At 39.9% G+C, this 20,563-nt stretch overlaps 2 pseudogenes; both read right to left on the bottom strand.

The window, feature by feature from the left end:
* Positions 1-66: 66 nt before the first annotated feature.
* LOC131504847 (metaxin-3-like) lies at positions 67-1,238 on the bottom strand (annotated as a pseudogene).
* A 10,930-nt stretch (positions 1,239-12,168) lies between these two features.
* LOC131504846 (transcription initiation factor TFIID subunit 9-like) lies at positions 12,169-14,322 on the bottom strand (annotated as a pseudogene).
* Positions 14,323-20,563: the final 6,241 nt, after the last annotated feature.

The following is a 20,563-nucleotide window of genomic DNA, read 5'->3' as shown; positions in this document are numbered from 1 at the left end:
GCTTTCTTCCTATGGGAGAAGCAACTCGCATGTTGGCAGTTTCCGAGGAGGAAGTGGAGGGCTTTGTCATCCATCTCCAATACTAAATCTAAAATAACTGTTTAGGATGTCATGTCAAAAGTGACACAGGCTGGAGAACTGTTTCAAATGTTATAACTGAACTCTAGGAAAGTGCACTTAAAATTTTTTTTAATTTAATTTACTTATTTTGAGAAAGAGAGCATGAGAAGGGGAGGGGCAGAGAGGGGGAGTCGGAGAGAATCCCAAACAGGCTTGGCACTGCCAGTGCAGAGTCCGATGCAGGGCTTGAACCCACAAACCAGAGACCTGCGCCAAAACCCAAGAGTCAGCCGCTTAACTGACTAAGCCATCCAGGTGCCCCTAGGAAAGTGCATGTTATAAAGAGGTGCAAGAAAGCCAACACACAGGCATCTGAGGTAGAAGGTGCATCTCCAAAGAAAAGCAGAGATGTTCTCAATCTGCTGACAGAAGGCGTGGGCACCTTTTGGCATGTCTGTGTATAGGTGCTTCCATTTCTCAGAGGTGGTAGAGGGGAGGCTCTCCTCTCATGAAGAGGATACTGTATTCAGTGTTCCCTAAGACATTTTTTCCAGGCAGGATCAAACTGAAGAGAAAGGACCTTACGAAGCAAACCAAAAAATTTGTCACACTTTCAATCCAGAATGTGGAAGAACTGCAAAAGCAGCTTCTTTTCTAGGAGAGCAGTGTAAGCCAGTATATCTGCCCCTGTTTTGCTGAGAGTTCATAGTCAGAATTCTTTTCGTTTTCTTAAGAATTCTAGTATTTTGCGGGCACCTGGGTGGCTCAGTTGGTTAAGCATCCAACTTCGACTCAGGTCATGATCTCACGGTTCATGGGTTTGAGCCCCACATCGGGCTCTGTGCTGACAGCTCAGAGCCTGGAGCCGGCTTCGGATTCTGTCTCCTTCTCTCTCTGCCCCTCCCCCACTCACACTCTGGGTCTCTTTCTTTCAAAAATAAATAAATATTAAAAAAATTTTTTTTTAATTTTAGTATTTTTGCCAGCTGAGAAATAACACTGTAGTCAGTGGTCAAAATTGGTACCTCTTCTCTTGAACCTCTGTGTCTTACCTATGATACTGATGTTCAAGAGTGCACCAGAAAATTTGGCATAAACCATCACCACCAGGGACTCACTGTGTATAATGGGAGCCCCCAGCCACTTCTCCAGCAGCTGAGCTCCAAGGGGGCCACCATCTTGCTGGGGCTGAACTTTGCCACTCTTAAGTCTCTTTTAATCAATAGAATGGCCACTCTTTCTTTGTTACTAGTTTCATCTTGGTTTTGTTTTATGCCATCTATTTATTGAAGAAACTGGGTAATTTGTCATATGGGATTTCTCACATTATGGATTTGGATTTGTAATCTTATGATGTGATTTAACATATTTATCTACCCTTCCCATATTCTGTATAAACTGATATCTACATCGGGAGGCTTGATGACGTTTGCTTTTGTCAAGAATACTTCATAAGCAGTGCTCTATAGGTTCTACTGCATCAGATCAGAAGGCACAGGGCGTTGTCGTTCAACTTGTAGTGATGTTGAGATTAACCAGTAGGTTCAGGAGTTTCCAGCCTGGTTTAAAGTTTGTCATCAACTTTTCATCCAATACTTTTAATAATAATTGATGATCATTGCCTAGATCCATTATTTCATAAAGGAGTGCAAATGGTGATTTTTCTATTTACACCACTTTTTTTTTTTTGCATTTATTAGCTGTGGTTTTTCTGCAAATTACTTTCTCTCATCATAGATTCCAATAGCTTGAAATATGGGTCTTGCAGGAAAGGCACCTGGATCTTTCCCTTCAAAAAAAAAAATCAACTTTCAGAATAATGAGATGGTACTTTAGTAACATCCAGGGGTAACAAATGAGGGTTTTTTTTTTTAAAGGTACTATATTTTGGGGTGGGCTTATTATGCAGCAATAGATATTCAAAACAATGAGTCACAAAGGATCAGCATGTAGCGATGAGGTTTCAAAAACTTATCATTATGAACTCATTGATTTTTATATATTCTAAGTGTTTTCATTCTTTGTAGTTAATACTTTTCTTGATGCTGAAATTGTATATAAATGTGTATGTATATGTATATATATGTGTGTATATATATATATATACTTTTATTTTCCTTTCATTAGTACATAAAAAGTATAATACTATACATACCTTTCTGCATGCCACCTTTTTCACTTTTCTCCTGGAGATCACTCTTCAGCAATATATAGAGATGTTCTTCATTCTTTTTAGAGTTTAATAGTGCATGTATGTATTATGGTTTATTCACCTGTCCTGTCCTCTATAGAAAGACATGCTGGGGGTGCCCGGCTGGCTCAGGTTGTAGAGCATGTGACTCCTAGTCTCAGGGTGCTGAGTTCAAGCCCCACGTTGGGAGTGGAGCCTACTGTAAAAATAAAAAAGACATACCAGCTGTTTGCAATTTTTTATTATTACAAAATATGCTGCAGTAAATAGCCTTGAGCCTCCATCATTTCCAGTGTTTGCCATTTTATCTCAAGTATATATACCTAGAAGGGGGGTTGCTTGGACAAAGGGTAAATGCACCTGTAATTCTGCTGGCTGTTGTCAAATCTGGCTCCAAGGTTGTACCATTTTCATCCCCATCAGCAACACATGAAAATACCTGCTTCTCTGCAGTCTCACCAACTCAGTCTGTGGTCAAGTTTGGGATTTCTACAGATCTGATAGATAAGTAATGGTATCTCAGTTCAGTTTAAATATGTATTTGTCTTAGAATGAGCAAGGTTAAGCATCTTTACATATGTTTCAGAGTATTTGCATTTATTTTTCTATAATTTTCCCATTTTTCTACTAGGTTGTTAGACTAGGATTTGAGTTTCTTTTCAATAGTTAGAAATTTTATATATATCAAGGATATTGGCTGTTTGTGATGTTAGTTACAGTTTTGTCCCATTTTTTAAATTTAACTTTTGACATTGCTGATTGTATTTTGGGCAGCCATTTAATTGTTTTTTAATTTTAGCTAGACAAATTTACCCATTTTTCCTTTATTGATTCCAGATATGGAATCATAGTTAGGAAAGTCTTCCTCCTTCTTAGGTTGTAAAGAAATTGACCTATGTTTTCCTCTAGTATTTGAGTGATTTAATTTTTTTACATTTAGATACCTGACCCGTTTGGAATTTATCCTAGTGTAAGGTGTGAGGAATGGATCCACTTTTACCTTATCCACATAGCTATCAGTTTTCCAATGCCATTTGTTTATCAAACACTAAATTTCCATATGCCTTTGGAATGTATCTTTGGATTTTATATCCTCTTCCATTAGCCATCTGTCTACGCACCAATAACATAATGTTTTAATTACAGGGGCTTTATAAATGTTTCAGTGTGGGGTAGGACTAGTCCCCCATTGCTATGTTTTGGGGATAGGGGGAGATTCCTGGCTAGTCTTGTGTTTATTTTCCAAAATAACTTTATAATTAACTTGTCTGGCTCCAGAAAAAAAAAAAAAAAAACTTGGATATTTTTCTTGGGATCACATTAAGTCTATAAATTTTAACTTGGAGAAAGCTCATATCTTTCTGATACTGATTCTTTTCTGATAAAAAATATGGCATTTTTTCCATTTGTTCAAGTCTACTTTTTGTCCCATAAGAATGTTTTATGGTTTTTCTCATGTAGGTTTTACACAATTCTCATTAAATCTGTGCTGCATTTTGTTTTATTTTGCTTATGGTATTGTAAATGGCATCTGGGATCTTCTTTTCCATTATTTTTTCCAAGTGGTTACTATTGTGACTGTTTCTTCCCAGAGGTGATGAAAACTTTATTTCTGTATGTTAATTTTATATCTTTCTACTTTACAAAATCCTTTTACTATTCACAGGAGGTTTTCACTCATTACAAGTTTCTTAGAAACATATCGTCTGCACATGTATGTAATTTTATCTCTTCTTTTTAAATTCTTATGCCTCTTGGGGCACCTGAGTGGCTTAGTCGGTTAAGCTTCTGACTCTTAATTTCTATTTAGGTCATGACCCCAGGGTTGTGGGATTGAGCCCCATGTCGACTCTGGGCTGACAGTGCAGAGCCTGCTTGGGATCCTCTCTCTCTCTCCTTCTGCCCCTCTCTCCCCCTTTGCACTCTCTCTCTCTAAAACAAAACAGAACAAAACAAAGCAATTCTTATGCTTCTAATTGTTTTTTCTTGTATTAAATTAGTGGTCATCCTTGTCTTATTTCTGATTTTTGCCTTGAGTTCTAACGCTGATTATCTGATATTGACTGAGTGTCTTACAATTCAATTTAGGTTCTGACAATAACTACCCACAGTTAGTGAAAACTCCACAGGTTAATGTTCTCAGTCCCACAAGACTGACTCCACATCAGATGCTGGTTGAAAGTTCTGGGTGGGGTTCCAAAGCTTCTTGCACTTTTGTTTTGCTGGCTACATCTGCCTTGCTGGGGCTTCTTACAACCGCCTCAGGTTGGTAATTCACTAGAATCACTCACAGAGCTCAAGAAAATGCTATATTCACACTTACCATTTTATTATAAAGGATACAAATGAACAGCCAAGTGTAGAGTACATAGGGCAAGGTCTTGAGGGGAAGGGGCTGGGCCACAGAGTTTCCATGCCCTCTCCTTACAGAATCTAAGCCTGCTACCCTGCAAGCCTATCAAGGTTTTTACTAACGGGAATCTCCCTTGGCCTTGTGGTTCAGGATTATTAAATCATTGTCTGCATGATTGGACTCAATCCGGAGCCCCTCTCCCTTTCCCCAAAGTTGGTATGGGTTGGGGGGGGTGGGTTGCTGAGATTTCCAACCCTCTAATCACATGGTTGGCTCCTCTGGCCCTAGCCCCTGTCCTGAGGCTATCAAACCCCTCCCATGAATCATTGCTATGAATCATTTTATTAGCACAAACTCAAGGATTGAGTTTCTAAAGTATTGAGTTTATAAACTCAAGTGTCAAGGGACTTGTTATGAATAATAAGACATTGCTATCAACTCAGGAAATTTCTAGGGTTTTTGAAGCTCTGTGACAGAAACCTAGGACAAAAACCAAGTTTATTTTTTATTATATCACAAACAGGAAAGCCTCTAGTGTTTGCCCACTAATATTGATGCTAAATTTGGGGTCAAGACGTATAATGGAAGTATCCCTCAATTTCTGTTTCATTGAGTCTTTAACATGTATGGGCTTTGAATTTGTCAAATGCCTTTTCAGGATCTATGGAGGTTATTAGTTCATTTTCTGCTTACATGTATACATTTGTTACATTATGTTGACAGATTTCCTCATATTAAATGATCTTTGTATTCCAGAAATAAATCCCACGTGGTTATGTATTTATTTAACGTGCTATTGAGTTATGTTTGCTAATGCTTTGCCTTTTTATTCATTTACTATCCATATTATACTTTTTTCACAAAAAGAAATTAGAAGTTATTTCTTCATCTTCTATGCTCTAGGATTGTGGAGGTAACATTCAGATGATCTTTTCTTTAAAGGTTTAGTATGAATTCTCTGTGAAGCCATCTTGGCCTGATACTTTTTTGTTGGGTTTCTGTTTTACAAATTTGTATTTCTGTATAATTCTGTCTGTTGAGACTTTATGTCTCTACTGAGGTCAATTTTGGTAAATTACATTTGCCTAGAAAGTTATCTATTTCATTGAGATTTTCATATTTATTTGCATAAAATTATACAAATTAGTAGGCTATGTTTTAATGGTCACGTATCCCTTATCATTTAACTTGTATATTTGTACCTTCTCTCTTAAAGAAAAAGCTATCTAGGGGCACCTGGGTGGCTCCGTTGGTTAAGCGTCAGACTTTGGCTTAGGTCATGATCTCACGATCCGTGAGTTCGAGCCCCACGTCGGGCTCTGTGCTGACAGCTCAGAGCTTGGAGCCTATTTCAGATTCTGTGTCTCCCGCTCTCTCTGACCCTCCCCCATTCATGCTCTGTCTCTCTCTGTCTCAAAAATAAATAAACGTTAAAAAAAAAAAAAGAAAAAGCTATCTAATAGTTGTCTACATTATTAGTGTTTTCAAATAATGAGCCTTCCTATTAAGTGCTACTTTTACTGTTTCTGTTTTCTTGGTTCACTAATTTTTCAGCCTTAGCTTATTAATTCCTTCCTAGTGCTTTCCTTTGGTTTTCTTTGAACTTTTTCTGTCTCTGTGATGTCAATGTTTCACTTACTTACTTTCATTTCATTGCTACAGGTATCTAATGGTATGAAATTTCCTCTGACACTGGTTTTTACTGTGGATCATTTTTTCAGATGTGATGATTTCATTATTAGTAGTATTACTTTCAAAAATTTAGAGTTTTTTATTTTCCCTTCTTTGCAGGGATCACTTAAAAATATGTACATTAAGGGGCACCTGGGTGGCTCAGTTGCTTAAGCGTCTGACTTTGGCTCAGGTCATGATCTCACAGTTTGTGAGTTCGAGCCCCACGTTGGGCTCTGTGCTGACAGCTTGGGGCCTGGATCCTGCTTCGGATTCCGTGTCTCCCCCTCTCTCTGCCCCTCCCCCGCTCACCCTCTGTCTCTGTTTCAAAAATAAACATTAAAAAAAATTAAAAAGAAAAAGTATGTGCATTAAAAGAAACTTTTCCAAGTGGAAGAAACTTGCTTATTATCACTATCAGTTGCTAGCACTGCAGTCAGACAGCACTGTGTGTTGTTTGCGTTTTATTCCATTTTTTCTTTATGGCCTGAGATAGACGTATTCCATTCCATGTGCAATTCAAACCGAAGTGTATTCCCTAACATCGGGATTCAGAACTTGATATATATTTGTAAGAGTTACCACATTGGGGGCGCCTGGGTGGCTCAGTAAGTTAAGTGTCTGACTCTTGATTTCAGCTCAGGTCATGATTTCCCAGTCCGAGTTCGAGCCCCGCCGCAGGCTCTTGGCTGAAAGTGCAGAGCCAGGTTAGGATTCTCTCTCTCCCTCTCTCTCTCTCTCTCCTACTCTCTCTCTCTCTCTCTCTCAAAATAAATAAATAAATAAACTTAAAAGAAAAACACTTGAAAAAAAAGTTACCGTATTGATTATGTTGTGAGGTCAGCGCAACTCAAAGTAGCATCTACTGTGTCACTAAGCACACAGCAGTTCACCTGATCCCCCTACTTTGGTAGCAAGACTTTCCCCATGAAGGAAGTGGTGAATTGATTTATATTCTGGAGCAAGCTTCTTATCTCACTGCATCTGGTAACCACAGTTCATGAACTGGCTCCACCTATAACCACATTTTCGTAGCACTGGATTAGGTGTCCTAAATCTGTATTCATTTTTTTGTCCATGTGATTTGTTTTCAACTGAGAGTAATGTGTGAAACTCTTCTCTTGTCTCTGTGTTTCTGGTTCAGCTGCTGCATTTCCCGGAGTTTTTACTTTATGAAAGTTGTTTGCTGTGTTATGAAGCAGATGTATATCTCCATGGTTAATTGAGCCATTAACGTTATTAAAAAGCCTTCCTTTTTCTTTTTAATGCTTCTCGGTTGGAATTCTGCCTTGACAGATAAGATATCAACGACATGATTCTTGTATTCTTTGTGTTTTATGTTTTGCTAGTATATATTTGTCTGTCCATCATTTTATTTGTAAACATTTTTCAGTTCTTTGTTTTAGGTGTGTGTCTTCTATGTAACAGGGTTAGACTTTGCTCTGATGATTCAAAAAAACTTTTATTTAATATGTGAGTTTGCCTCATTTATATTATTGATAGAGAATAACATGTTTTTTCTTTTTTTATTAAAAAATTTTTAATGTTTATTTACTTTTGAGAGAGAGAGAGAGAGAGAGAGAGAGAGAGCAGGGGAGGGGTGGAGAGAGAGGGAGACACAAAATCTGAAGCAGGTTCCTGGCTCTGAGCTGTCAGCACAGAGCCTGACAGGGAGCTCGAATCCACAAACCGTGACATCATGACCCGAGCCAAAGTCAGACACTCAACTGACTGAGTTACCCAGGCACCCCTAACATGTTTTTTTTTTCTTTTTCAATTTAAAATATTTCACTATATGGTTATCTGCTTCTCTTTCTCTTTCTTTCGAGCTTCAAAAAATATTTCTTTTGGAATTTAGGGAGCTCTAAATTTTGTTCTAATTATTACCTTCATAATAATTCCTTTGCAAAATACCATTTTCCTTCGTCTTTTTAAGATAATAGTCTACCAGTCCCCCACTTTGAGCATTATTAACATTAACAAGTTACAACTTCTTCACCTTCTGCTCCCTTTCCCTGACATCTGGTTAAAAGTAATATATTATTATTACCTCTTAATAACTGTAAGATGATTGGTGAGCTTACCCTGTTTTTCATGTATTCTCCCTTTCTTGGGGCACCCAAGTGGTTCAGTCGGTTAAACGTCCGACTCTTGATGTCAGCTCAGGTCTTGATCTCAGGGTTGTGAGTTTAAGCCCCGCATTAGGCTCTTTGTTGAACATGAAGCCTACTTAAAAAAAAAAAAAAGATTTATATTTTTCCCTTTCTTTCCCCCATTTTTGATATTGCACTTTATCTATAGTGTCAGAGCATGTAACAAGTACATGCTATTCTGTCACCCTTACTCTTGACGTTTGCTATTAGTTCTACAACTAAATATGTTCCATATTTACCTCCAATTCTTGTTTTGAAGCTTTTCTAGTTGTTTCACGGTTGTATGAAGTTCATTTTCTAGTAGATTCTTCAGGAATGATCTCATTTGCCAAGGTTTTGGATGTTCATAACTGTTTGTCTATTGCCTTTATGCTTTCTGGTCATTTTAGCTGGATATAAAATGCTTGGCCCACATTTCCTTGAGTATTTTAAGTATGTTACTTTATTGTCTTCTGGCATAAAGTGTTTTGGTCAAAAACACTGATGCAAACCCGATTTGCTTTTACTTACAAGTAATTCAGTCTTCTTGCTTCACCCAAGGTCATTCCCCTTCCCTGGATAGCCCACATCTGATGACTGCTTAGGATAGGAATATAAGGGCCCGGTCTCACTCCATCTACAGACAACTCTGAAGGGTCATCTCACCTTCAGAGGACCTCCTAGGGCCAACTCAGGCCTGGTTGAGATTTTATCACAGCCCAACTTCTCCCTCTAATACAATAATGTTAATAATAGAAAAGCCCAAACCTGCTTTTCCCCTTTCCCTTCTCAGGTGTTGGTACTGAGAATACGATCTAACTGATATCATATGATCTCTGTTTCAGAGTATGCTTCTCAAAGACCTTAACCCACAGTACCGTTTTCATGAGGGGAGAGGCAGAGACTTAACACACCATCTCACCTCCAACTTACTCTGCTCTTTTGCTCTAAAAAAAACCCCTATGTTTGCTCTTTCCTAGAGATGGAAAGCAAATATGTAGCTTCAGTAAACTGCCTGCTTAAAAGCCTCACCCCCCCAACTTTGTTTAGAACCCATATTTGTGGGGTTTCCAGTGGGGGAGGGGCAAAGAGAGAGGGAGACAGAAAATACCAAGCAGGCTCCATGTTGTCACTGCAGAGCCTGATGTGGTGCTCGAACCCATGAACCATGAGATCATGACCTAAGCTGAAGTCCCACGCTTAACTGACTGAGCCCCCCATGTACCACCCCCCACTTTTTAAAAGTTTATTTATTTGGTTTCTTTCTTTCTTTCTTTCTTTCTTTCTTTCATGTTTACTTATTTATTTTTAATTATTTTTAATGTTTATTTTTGAGAGAGAGAGACAGAGTGTGAGCAGGGGAGGGGCAGAGACAGGGGGAGACAGAGAATCTGAAGCAGTCTCAAGGCTCTGAGCTGTCAGCATAGAGTCTGATGCAGGGCTCGAACCCATGAACCATGAGATCATGACCTGAGCTGAAGTCTGATGCTTAACCAACTGAGCCACCCAGGTGCCCATGGTTTCCTTTTTTCTTAATAAGCATAGCCTTCAGTATCTCAAACAAATTAAGAGCTGAGATAGGATATCAAAAGTGTCGCCACTTGCGAGCATGAGGAGAGTAGTGAAAGGTGCCAGAGGTGTGGAAGGTGCCAATTTCCACTGGTGTGACAGCGTTTGTGCCCTCGGTGCTTGGCTGCACTTTAGACCCTCCTTTCAGCCACCAGCCCCCATCACCCCATTGCCCCATCGTCCCATTGCCCCATCGTCCCATTGCCAAAACCAGCTGTGGGTCTTAGGACTGTTTGGATAATTTAAAAATCTTTCCTTCAAGCAGAGAATGGGAACAGTATAAATAATATCTGGATAGCGTTTGGCAATTGTTTTGATAAGGGAAAAAGAAAGTAAGACCCTTTTGATCAGTGTCTGTCTCTGAGTGCGATTTCAACTTCTATCCTATTTGTATAGTATGAAATCAAAGTAGTCTTATTTATAGAGGGGCATTCCCCTCTATATTTTGGCAGACTCTGGAATGAGATCTGCTCTATAAAGTTGTTACTCCTATTTTCAAATCCACTATTTCATTTTTACACAAAATAATATTGAGGGACGGTGACAGTGATCGCTGCTTTCCATGTTCCTGACTTTAATGGTGGTGCATTTAGTCATTTAATATGGCTAATATTTAGCCATTTAATATGATGTTTGCTCTTAGTTTCTTGGAAGAGGAAAATAGACTCTTTTTTTTAAATTAAAAAAAATGTTTATTCATTTTTGAGAGAGAAAGAGAGAGACAGTGAGAGTGGGGGAGGGGCAGAGAGAGAGGGAGACACAGAATCTGAAGCAGGCTCCAGGCTCTGAGCTGGCAGCACAGAACCCACAGACTCTGAGATCATGACCTGAGCCAAAGTTGGCTGCTTAAACAACTGAGTCACCCAGTGCTCCAAAAAAATAGATTAACTCTTTGTCATAGTTAGGAAATACCCTGTGTGCCTTGTTCTACTTAGCGTTTTTGCCAGAAGTGGTTCTTGAATTTTCTCAGCTTCTATCTAATATAATTGTATAATTCTCAATTTAATTTTATCAATTAGATTGATGGATTTCCTATCTTTAAAGGCCTGAAGTAAATTCTATTTTTTTAGGTTTATTCTTAGGTGGTTAATAGTTTTTGTTGCTATTGTGCCTGGAACCTTATTTGCTATTACATTTTCTAATTGGTTATTGCCGGTATATAGGAAAGCTATTGATTTTTCCACTTTGATCTTGTATGTGGTCACCTTGCTAAATTCCCTTATTAGTTCTAATAGTTTGTCAATTGATTTTTTTAGGTTTTTCTATGTAAGTGATAGCATCCTCGGCAGCTAATGACACTTTGCCTCTTTCTTTTTTAATGTTTATACCTCCTATTGCTGTCCTTCCCTTCTTGAATTGGAGAGAACATCTGATACCATTTTGAATAGTAATGGTGATAAAGGTCCTTCTTTTCTTGCTTCTGACTTCAATTGGAATGTGTCTATTGTTTCACCATTAGGTGTGGCATTTGCTGTCAGTTTTTATCATTGTTTTACCAAAAACAAACAACGTATGACATTAAGTTTCCTAGTTTCTGGGAGATTGTTTTTTTCTTTTAGATCATTAATGGGTATTGAATTTATTAAGATAGTCATATTTAAACTTATTGATTATGAATATAATAAGTTAAATTGATATATATTCTAACAGTGAACAATCTTAGCAATGCTGGGATAAATCCTCTTTGGACTTGATGAATTGTTCTTTTAATACACTGCTGGATTTAATTTGTTAACATTTTATTTAGGATTTTTGCTTCACTGTTCATACGTGGAATCATGTATATATTTTTTCTCTTGTCCTCATCTACCTTTGTTTTCAGGATATGCTTGTCAGTGAAATGTATCGGGTGACTTTCCATCTTTTCTTTCTTCTCTTTTTTTCTTTTTTAATCTTATCCTTCTTTCTTTTTTTTTGGATGAATGACAATTTCATTTTTTACACTTAAAGACTGATTAAAAATGATTACTAATTCTATAAAGAAAACCCAACATCTCAGTTGAGAAGTATGGTAACTATATTTACTCACTAATTACTATTTAAGTTTTGTAAAACAACTTGAAAACATCAACATGCGTGTTTAATGCCAGTACAATGGATTCAAGACCAAGTATACATATTACATGGTACACACACCAAGGCTGGTTCAAGACCAAGTATACATATTACGTGTTACACGCACCAAGGCTGGATTATAAATGATCATAGTGGTCAGCATCATCATCATCATTATTGTCACCTTCACATTTCATTTAATACCTTTGAAGATTCATTGGCAGTATCTTGTGATAACAACATATTAGTGGCCATGGATTAATCGATCATTCTTTTTTTAAAATTTCTTTAAGTTTACTTATTTATTTGCAGAGAGAGAGAGAGAGAGAGAGTGCGAGCAGGGTAGGGGCAGAGAGAGGGGGAGAGAGAAATCCCAAGCAGGCTCTGCACTGTCAGCAGGCCCGATCTCAGGCTTGATCTCGTGAGATCATGACCTGAGCCCAGATCAAGAGTCTGTGGCTTAACCAACTCAGCCACCCAGCCACCCCGGGATTAATCAGAACATTCTGATTAATCAGCAACATCTGCTGACGTTGTAGGAATTGAGGCTTTCACATCTGGGAACTGTGAAGTGGGCATCTGTATGGCAATCCCTTGCCTTATGAGGGACATTGGAGTCCCTACCTTAGCTGAAACAGACATGATTTGTGGGGTTGGTGTGCCTATAGTGGGAGTACTTGGGCTGCTAGCAACTGAACGAACATTTAGCCATGGAGCTATTATTCTTCCTGTAGAAGTAGTTGCTTTTTTTGTTTTTTAAATTTTTTTTTTCAACGTTTTTTATTTATTTTTGGGACAGAGAGAGACAGAGCATGAACGGGGGAGGGGCAGAGAGAGAGGGAGACACAGAATCGGAAACAGGCTCCAGACTCCGAGCCATTAGCCCAGAGCCTGACGCGGGGCTCGAACTCACGGACCGCGAGATCGTGACCTGGCTGAAGTCGGACGCTTAACCGACTGCGCCACCCAGGCGCCCCAGTAGTTGCTTTTTTTGGTAGAGGCTTAAGTGTGTAGTTTGGAGCAGTCAAGCAATATTGATCAAATGGCAATCTGGGGCCTGAATATGGCTTGATCGATGGAAAAGAGGTTTGATTTCTTTGCCTGGCAATATCTAATAAAAATTCTCCTGGGGGAGGAGAGGTAAAAGACTGGTCAGAGCAACACTGAATTGCCAATTGCACATTATCTGCATCAACAATAGCTATCTTAGCATGGCTTCAATAAATTTTTGCATCATTTAGAATTGTGGTCACAAATTATAAGGCAAACTCCAACACCTGATTTGTAATTTTCACCTCACATCTGTAATCTCCGTATCTCTCAGGATTTCAGCCATTATCTGTGCATCTTTTTGTTTTATTTTTATTTTTTTTAACGTTTTATTTATTTTTGAGACAGAGAGAGACAGAGCATGAACAGGGGAGGATGAGAGAGAGAGGGAGACACAGAATTTGAAACATGCTCCAGGCTCTGAGCTGTCAGCACAGAGCCCGATGCGGGGCTTGAAATCACGGACCGGGAGATCATGACCTGAGCCGAAGTCGGAGGCTTAACCGACTGAGCCACCCAGGCGCCTCCTATTTTTAAATGTTTATTTGTTATTGAGAGAGTACAAGCAGGGGAGGGGCACAGAGAGAGGGGGACAGAGGATCTGAAGTGGGCTCTGCACTGACAGCAGTGAGCCCGATATGGGGCTTGAACTCACAAACCAGGAGATCATGACCTGAGCTGAAGTTGGATCGACTGAGCCACCCAGGTGCCCTATCTGGGCATCTTAAAAAAAAAAAAAAAAGTTTTTGGGGGGCGCCTGGGTGGCTCAGTGGGTTAAGCGACTGACTTCGATTCAGGTCATGATCTCACAGGTTCGTGGGTTTGAGCCACGCATCGGGCTCTGTGCTGACAGCTCAGAGCCCCTGGAGCCTGCTTGGGATTCTGTGTCTCCCTCTCTCTCTCTGCCCCTCCCTCGCTCATGTTCTGTCTCTCTCTCTCTCTCAAAAATAAACATTAAAATTTTTTTTTAAGTTTTTTTTTTGTTTTTGTTTTTGTTTTTTTTGAGAGAGAGAGAGAGAAAGTATGTGTGTGTGTGAGCAGGGGGAGGGGCAGAGAGAGGGAGAGAGAGAAATCCCAAGCAGGCTCTGCACTGTCAGCAGGCCCGATCTCGGACTTGATCTCGTGAGATCATGACCTGAGCTTAAATCAAGAGTCCGATGCTTAACTGACTGAGCTACCCAGGCGCCCATCTGTGCATCTTTTGGCATGCTCTTGGGAGAAGCCGTCTCACCAGACTCCATGATATCCAGTCATGAGACTTCTTGAGCTAAATCACCCACATGAGTGTATTTCAGTCCCGTTCTTGATACAAGTTCTTTGCCTGGCATGGTTTTCCCCACTCTGGGCATAGCTTGCCTGCCCCACTCTCCAGCTCTGCCCCAACATGTGCACTGACTAGTGGACAGAATGTTCAGCCTTTTCCTATTACCTTAATTTGTGTAATAAGTGAGAATTATGTATTCTTTGAAGCATTCCTCTCTTTCTTAGACTCTCATATTGTGCTACTTTCATAATTTGAATTGAGAAACATTTCAATTTCTTATATGCTCTGAAGTCAACTTCAATAAATGAGAAATAATCTGTTCCTTGATGGTCAACTAGAACTCATCTGTTTATAATTTTCAGCCTGCTACCTTTTAAAATTGTAGCTCAATAACAATATTTTTAGTTTTCCTATCGTTATTGTCTATTTGGTCTTCTAATTCTTCTTGGACTAATTTCAGCCACTCGTTCTTACCAGAAAACATACCAGAAATTATGGTTTTTAACTGATAAAGATGTTGATATCAGAACAGTCATGAATTTGGTATTTATTTTTGGGCAGTGAAAACCCAGCTAATATCAAAGGCCGCCCTTGGCCTGCCACTAATAGATTATCACCTGCAATTGATTATCACCTGAATGAAAGATGCACTGAAGGCAAAGCTTTGGGGAATCAAATGGTCTCTGCTACAGAAAAGCATGAGAACAGGGGGCTTTGGGAACTACAGTGAAGAGGAGTTTCTTTCTGGACAGAGTAAAGACAGAATTGTCGAGCTCAATACCCTACAATTTTGGCTCAAGACAAGTCCCAAACCATTGACTTTCTGTGTCTAAGAAAAATAATTTACCTCTTACAGCCATGGGACTGTGTATAGTGGAAAATCAAATCCAAAGCGTGGTGCTGGAAATTATCGTAGTACAATGTCAGGTGTATCGACAGCTTTGCCAGGCCTCTTGTGTGAATGCTGGCGCACTGACCAGAAAAGAAAGCATTCGGATGACGTGAAACATTCAAAATCCTACCCCCTTGAACCTCCCTCGCCAGCAGAAGTTCCTCTTCCTCTGCTGAGGTTAATGAGCGACTCCTGATAATCCTTGTCAACAGAAGTAGTGACATAGTTCTGTGAAAGGCTTCTGTTGACCCCTTCTGGTAAATCAAGAATGTGCCAGGATCACAGCATCTTAGATTCAATGAAATAAAACCAACTCCATGAAAATACATTGCAAGGGTGTTTCTGGAGGTTCAGTGTTCTAGTGAGTGTCACAATGTCCCCTCTCAAGTACATGTTGCTTCACCTTATACCCTCCTACCATATGAAATGGGAAGAGTATCATATTTCATTGGTTCACATTAAAAAATAATTTATTAAAGTAAAATTCACATAAGTTAACCATTTCAACGTGAACCATTCAGTGGCATTTAGTACATTCACAATGTTTTTTCCTCACATTTTAACATCTCAGGCATGAGAATTCATCTTGCAATGAATGGTATGTTATGGTTTAATTGATAGTGCTTTTTAAAAAAAACTTAAAAAAAAGTTTTATTTATTTTTATCTGAGAGAAGGGTGGGGGGGAGAGAAATAGAGAGAAAGAGAGAGAGAGAGTCCCAAGTAGGTTCTGCACTGCCAGTGCAGAGCCTAATGTGGGACTTGAACTCATGAACTGTGAGATCATGACCTGAGCCGAAATTAAGAGTTGGATGCTTAACCAATTGAGCCACCTAAGGGCCCCTAATTGATAGTGCTTTTAAAAATCTTCGTAGTGGGGCGCCTGGGTGGCGCAGTCGGTTAAGCGTCCGACTTCAGCCAGGTCACGATCTCGCGGTCCGTGAGTTCGAGCCCCGCGTCAGGCTCTGGGCTGATGGCTCGGAGCCTGGAGCCTGTTTCCGATTCTGTGTCTCCCTCTCTCTCTGCCCCTGCCCCGTTCATGCTTTGTCTCTCTCTGTCCCAAAAATAAATAAAAAACGTTGAAAAAAAAAATTAAAAAAAAAAAATAAAAATCTTCGTAGTGAAATATGAACGAAGGGACACGTTTCAGTTGATGGTGACTTAGAATAGTAGAAATATGGTACTTGGTGGTCTTAGATTTTTGAGGAGCATACATCATATCTGGGTGTCTTTCACCCCACTTATTTACTGAGTGACCTGAAAGGCTGTCAGCTTTGGGAAGAATCCAGAACAAAGGAAAACTGTCCAGTTGGTCTAGGCTGCATTGTGAATAGGTCCCTTGGTTTCCATGACCCACCAGATCCAATCATGTTGATATCACCATGCTGATGGAGCAAGCCCAGAAGGAACATTGCAGAAGAAGCCCCTGGGATTTATGAAGAAAGCTGTGCACTGTTTGGCAAATAACTGATCTTCCTTGGAGAAACAGCTTTATCTTACTATGGGGTCCTGATAGACACTGAATGCTTGTCCATGGAACAATCAGGTGACCTTGCAAACTGAACTGCCCAACACGGCCTGCAAACTATTTGGTCCACTATAAAGTCCTTAGTGTCCATAGCATTCATCCTCAAGAAGAAAGGATATAAATGAGTCCAGATCTAAGCTCGTTCTTTTTTGCTACCCATCTTTTGGCCAACACCTATGGTCTCAGGAGGCAGAGATTGTCTGAATGGATGAAAAAGAGCAAAACTCAAATATCTGCTATGTATAAGAGATGCACTTAAAATGTAAACAAACTGGGGTGCCCGGCTGACTCAGTTGGTAGAACATGTGACTCAATCTCAGGGTCATGAGTTCAAGCCCCACATTGGGCGTGGAGTCTATTGAGGAAAAAATTAAAATGTAAACATACCAAAAAGATGAAAGAAAACAGAAGGAAAAGATATACCATGAAACAGCAAGCTTGTGAAGGCTGGAGTGGCTATAATATCAAATAAAGTATAAGACAAAGACTCTTACCAGAGATAAAGATATTTCATAATAATAAATGGGTCAATTCACCAGAGAGATATAACAATTATAAATGTGTATATGCCTAATAACAGAGATTCAAAATACATGGAACAAAAAAAGGACAGAATTAAAGGAAGAAACAGATGATTCCACAATCATAGTTAGAGATTTTAATCCCCTCTCAGCAACTGATACAATAGACAAAAAAATCAATAAAAGCAGATTATTTAAACAATACTGTCAATCATCTTGACCTAATTAATATTTACAGAACTCTATACCAAACTGTGAGACACACGTTTTTTAAGGTATACATGGTATGTTCACCAATGGACCATATGCTGGGCCATAAAACAAATCTCAATAAATTTAAAAGGATTAAAATTATATAGAACATGTTCTCTGGCCACTGTGGAATTAAATTAGATATCAATGATCATAAGAGACCTAGAAAACTCTCCAATATTTGGAAATATAGTAAGCCACAGAGTTCTAAATAATCCATGGATCAAAGAAGCAATCAAAGGGAAATTAGAATGATAATGAAAATGGAACATAATTTGCAGGATGCAGCTAAAGCAATATTATGGTGAAACTTACAACATCAGGTATTAAGAATGGAAAACCCCTTACATTTTATCATGGAATGCTGACTTGCATCCCCACCTTTATGGTTCAGGGAATGGGATCATTCTCAGTTCATGTCAGGCAGTTCCAGTCTCATAGTTAGGTTTCGTGGTCAGGCATTCAGTTTCTACGAGGCCCAGGTGTAAGCCAGAAACTTCTTCGCAAGTGGCGGCCAGTCATTTGCAGTCGGGATCACAGCCTTACTTCAGAATCCTGGGTGCCCAGGCTCTGATTCTCCTACTGGGATTGCTTGAAGGTATATATAAGATCTTTGTCACAAAATACTTCCCAGACCATTGGGTCTGTTGAATAGTCAGGCCCAATTGCTCACACAGCTTGCACTGCAAACTGGATCCACTGGAGAACCCCCTTTTTGAGCCAGGATCCTCTCTAAACTTCCAGGTTACCTGGTAAATGAGCCAGAGCAACATGCCCAAATGTCGTACATGTGGCCTCCAAACCCAAAGAGGACTGCCGAGCTTTGTAACCCTTTCTTTGAGGTGGGTGGTACAAGGTGTGATGTCTTGCCTCTGACTTTGATTCTGATTTTTTTATTTAGTTAATTTAGAAAAGCAAAAGAGTTGACTCGCAAAGAAGTTTGTAAAGGACTCCAGACTTTAGAAGGACTGGCTCGCCAATACAAACATCTATCTATCTATCTATCTATCTATCTATGTACTTTTAAGTTTTATTTTATTTATTTTGAGAGAGAGAAAGAGAGAAAGTGGGGGAGAGGCAGAGAGAAGGAGAGAGAGAATCCCAAGCAGGGATTCAGGGCTTGATCTCATGACCATGGGATCATGACCTGAGCCGAAATCAAGAGTCAGACACTTAACCCACTGTGCCACCCAGGCACCCCCAAACATGTATTTAAAAGAATAAAAATGTCTTAGATTGAGCGGTTATAGCAGAACTACTACAGACTTGGTGGTTTAAACAGAAACTTATTTTATCACAGTTCTGGGAAGACTGCTTTGCCAAAAAACAAAAAACAAAAAACACACAAAAAAACCAGAACCTTATCATAGTTGTGGGAAGACTGCTCTGCCAAAAAAAAAAAAAAAAAAAAAAAAAAGAATTAGAAGCCAAATGGCATCAAACAGTCTGGAGTGACAGAGTGAGAGTGGAGTGAGGGAAGGAGCCAGGAATACACTCTGGAAAGCTGATAACTGTCGGTAGGAAACCCGCCAGGGAAGGAGAAGAGAGATGCATGCAAGAGTGAGAATTCCAAAAAAGTTGAAATGGTGAGGGGAGAGAACTCCCGAGAGACCTGGAGTATGTGGAGGTGAGGGGGCCAACAGCAGTCTTTTCCTTTGTGGCAGATGGGGCAGGAGTGCCCACTCAGCTGCAGGTCTGGAGACTCAGTGCTGGGGATTTGGGGGCTGCCCAGAGAGCCCCCCAAGAAGGCCTCACTCCAGAATCAGACTGCTTGGTGTTGGTGTGGCTTGTGTCCTTCAGCCATTCTCAGAAGAAGTCTTCATCTTTCTTGATCACAAAACTGGTCAGGGACCACACAGTCTCCATCACAGCCCCTGTCCCCCAGCTTCTTGCCCCAGACTTCCTGGTCCCAGCCAGTTCCCCACGGGCTTCCCCCCCCAGTGGCTCTGCCTGAAGTCTTGGTGCCTTAGGAAGGCAGCATCTTGATCAGGCCTAAATGCCAGCTCCAGTTCCTATCTACTTTGTTTCTTCTTATTGAGGAATAACTTTCGTACAACAAAGTGCACAGTTTTGTTTTGTTTTGTTTTGTTTTTTTGAGAGAGAGAAAGAGAGAGAGAGAGAGAGAGAGAGAGAGAGAGAGAGAGAGAGAGAGCTGGTGCGTGCAAGCACCCAAGGAATGGGGTTGGAGGGAGGGGAAGATTCAGAGGGAGAGAGAGAATCCCAAGCAGACTCTGAGATGTCAGCGCAGAACCTGAACAGGGCTCAATCTCACAAACCACGAGATGATGACCTGAGCCGAAATCAAGAGTCAGATGCTTAACTGACTGAGCCACCCAGGCATGCCCAGGCGTGCCCAGGCTCACCGAAGTGCTCAATTCTTAAAGGTACCAGCTGAAGGCAGCAATTACGTTTGTCTTTACTGTAGTATACTCAGGGCTAGCACAGGGCCTGGCTAGAGGGCTGCACTTCTTCCTTTTCTTTTTCTTTTTTTTTAAGTTTTATTTATTTGAGTCATCTCTACACCCAACATGGGGCTCAAACTCACAACCCTGAGATCAAGAGTCGCATGCTCTTCCGCCTGAGCCAGCCACGCACCTCGAGTACCACACTTCTAAGTGGCTTACAGTAAGCACTAAACAATTTGTTGAGTGAATTAATGAACAAAGCTGAATCAATTTACATTCTCATCAACAGGGTAGGCTGGTGGCCATTTCAGTAATACCCTTGTCAAGAACAGGTATCACAAGTATTATTTTATGGTTTTACCCTACCTAATAGGCAAAAACTGGGTATCTCATTACAGTTTTTGATTTTTCATTTATTTGAATACCAGTGATAATGCATGTTTAGCTGTCCATTTATTGGCGGTAGCACTTCTGTGACTTTCCTAATCACGTTCTTTGCCCATTTTAAAAAGTGGAAAATTTTTTAATGAAAAAGACTGAAATCTTACCATTTGCAACAAGGTGGATGGAACTAGAACGTATTATGCTAAGCGAAATAAGTCAGTCAGAGAAAGACAAATAT

This window comes from Neofelis nebulosa, chromosome 2 (assembly GCF_028018385.1).
Source record: "Neofelis nebulosa isolate mNeoNeb1 chromosome 2, mNeoNeb1.pri, whole genome shotgun sequence".
NCBI lineage: Eukaryota > Metazoa > Chordata > Mammalia > Carnivora > Felidae > Neofelis > Neofelis nebulosa.
This window is presented reverse-complemented; position numbering and strand designations above follow the sequence as displayed.